We start from the raw sequence: 3,089 nt of genomic DNA, 5'->3' as shown, positions 1-3,089 counted from the left end.
TGTGCCTTGCCCCTTAATAAAACTACACTAACTCTCTTGCAAGTGCCCATCATCCATGTTGTGAACGCAAGCAACAGAGAAAGAGAGTGCAGTATAGATAAACATGATTAGAGGCGGACGTGAGAGAGAGAGAGAGAGAGAGAGAGAGAGAGAGAGAGAGAGAGAGAAAGAGGGAGAGAAGAGGGAGGGATGGAGGGAGGTTAATCCATCATCTCTGCATGACAGATTTTTCTTTAAAAAATCGTTTGTGCCCTATGGTTCTCATGTCCGTCTTAGAGCAGATTCTCAACGATATCGCTGGCGGGATGTCCTGCTACTCAACACCATGACTTCTGTCACGTGATCCGGCCAGTTCTATGTCAGCGCGTGACCACAGAACCAGACCCTATTCTCCAGACCAAGACGTGATGTATTAGATATCCTCTCCCCTGACTCGCCGCTGTTCCAGGGAGTCCGGCGGTAAATTAGGCACGGCAAATAAACATGTTTGCATTGATAAACACCACCCCTCCCAACCCAAACTCTCGCCGTTAACAGGGCTCTGTGCGACTAAACGGCGTTCATTTGGGGGAAAATAGTCTAAGGTTACGGTCCCACTGCTCGACTCTTTACCCTCGCTGCGGGCGCTGTTAAAAGTGTCGCGTGTTGGAGACAAAGCTCGCAGGTCCTGTGGAAATGTGCCCTCCGTGAGATCAGTGGACGTTCGGGGATTTCCGTGTCTCCTGCATGTTCTTTCTGCTGGGGCCATTCAGACTTTTAGCCTGCAGATATCTCCCTCAATTATAACTCATTTCTAATTACGACTTTCTCAGGTAGATATTTGCCAGACGTCGTGTGGTCAGTGTGGTGTAGTTGCTGACACAAAAGCTATGTTACTAGAGGATTTGGGGTTTAGTTCTTATCTCAGTACAATTTAAAGATTATAGTGTCTTTTCCTGTGAAGAGTTTTCTCCGTTTCTTAATATTATTGCCCAGTTCAAAGGAGCTCAAAGTTAGTTAAAATATACATTTACTCAGTCAACTGACAACATAATTATGTCACGTGATCTACTTTCCATTCTGACTCTAAGACTGACCTTACTTAATACTTTCAATATTGTTACTTTTAAATCTTCTCAGACTGATCTGGGTTTTTTCCATAATATAATAATAATTGTGTTTTCAGGTTCACCCGTTTCCCCAAAGCTTTGCTTACATTCGTTGTCTTTGGTGTTTTTTGTGACGTAGTTTGTTATCGATCATGCTTTGCCGCAAAACGTCTGATTTACAGATTATGCTACTCTGCTTATTTTGCCTGCTCTGGGGCGCAGAGAGGTAAATAAGTAGGCAAACAAAAACACCATTTAAAAAATACGAATTGTAAACCTTTTTGCCTGTAAGTAATATTTTACCTTTATGAACACCACCCCCCCCCCCCAACCTCACACACAGACAAGTTTTAAAGTTGCCTTCCCGCTCAGTTTTCTGCCAACATAGAGTAGAATGGTTTTTGTCCAGCACAACTGTGCATACCGATCAGAAATATTTGGACTGGAGTTTTGAAACCAATAATTTGTTTTGAAGGCTTAGTTTCTGAAAGTTGTGTGTAGTCGCTAAAAAAAATCCATCCTTATGAGATAGCCATTTCAGAAAGGTGTTGGGGCTAATAGACCAGGGGTTTTAAAAGAAAACAAGAACCCCAAAATGGTTAATGGATTACGGAATCGCTTGTGAAGCAGCTATGTCTGAAAAGCGACTAGGTAATGTAAGAGTTGGGGAAAATAGGAGAATAAGTGTAAGGCAACCCACATAATAATATGATGAATTGCGTTTAAAGGTTTTAGTGACTTACCCTCCAGCTAACGTCTTCCCTACGAGCATCCCGGAAACAATTCTAATTATAACCTCTCTGTTATTATGGGTAAATTATCCTTTCTTTAAAAAAAAAAGCCACCAAAACCGAGTCTTGTTCCTAAATTGTTTCACTTTAGACTCCTCCGAAATATTCAAATTCTCCAACCAAACCCTCCTCTTGAGGAAAATTAGAGAGCTGTGTTCTACACAGAGGGAGGAATCTATTGGCCAACCCAGAGAACGGGGTGAGGGCGGGCTTAAACTTTGGTTGGCTCTTGTAGAAGAGGGAGAGAGTGTGTGTGTGTCTGAGGGGGGGGGGGGGCTGGAATACGTCAAGCCAGAGCACCAAGATACAGCCGATTTGTGTCCAGAGCCACAGAAAGAGAGAAATAACAGAAGGAGAAAAGGAATAAAAGGAAAGCGCGTAAAAAGTGAGCTGTAATGGACTCCCGGCCGCTACAAGAACCCCAGGGCAAAATTGGGGTGCGCGCGGTAGAGAATGGAATATGACTCAATTTCCCTGATCGGTGAACCCATACAGGCCGCGTTCATTTGTCCTAATCACAGGGACGCCCCAACATGTTTTAATTTTAAATCAAATTCCAGAACACAATTTCCTTTCGCACCGGCTCCTGGGGATCTCCTTTACCTCATCATTTTCGTGTATCCCTCCGCGGCCGCATACTAAGCAGGGGCTCGTGACGCCAATTACTCTGACGTCATTAGCATATGACGGGGCCCACGTGGCCAGGAGACCCGTCTCTGAGCGCGCGAGACGCGGACGGAAGTCTGGGGGCAAATTAGAGCACTGCTCGCTGACAGTGGCTGCGTTAGATCAAGATAAACCGACTTCATCCTCATTCAAATTTCGCTCCAGCGTTAGACTCGCCGAGGAAGGAATCCCCCTCTCGCGCCCGGGTCGCCCATGATGCCCCTCTGAGGCTAGGAGGACAGGAGAGAAAGGCTCATCATTATTTTGTTTTCGCCCTCACCAGGACCTTCTGGGCCACAGGTTCTTAGCACCGCAGTCGCGGCGCCACTGAGGAAGGAATTATTGCAGGACCGAGGTGCCTCCAGCGGTCGCTACGGCCCTTCTGGGGTTGTCGTTGGTGCGGTATGGTGCAGGGAGGAGGTGGTGGTGTACTTATATACAAAGTTCACTGGATCATCACTTTTCCCTGATAAGTCTAAAATATTCTGCACTTACGATCATTCTTATTTTGTTTTTAGTTTTAGCACGGGTTTTACGGCACTTG

This window comes from Aplysia californica, unplaced genomic scaffold (assembly GCF_000002075.1).
Source record: "Aplysia californica isolate F4 #8 unplaced genomic scaffold, AplCal3.0 scaffold00064, whole genome shotgun sequence".
Taxonomy (NCBI): Eukaryota; Metazoa; Mollusca; class Gastropoda; order Aplysiida; family Aplysiidae; genus Aplysia; species Aplysia californica.
Note: the sequence above shows the minus strand (reverse complement) of the source record.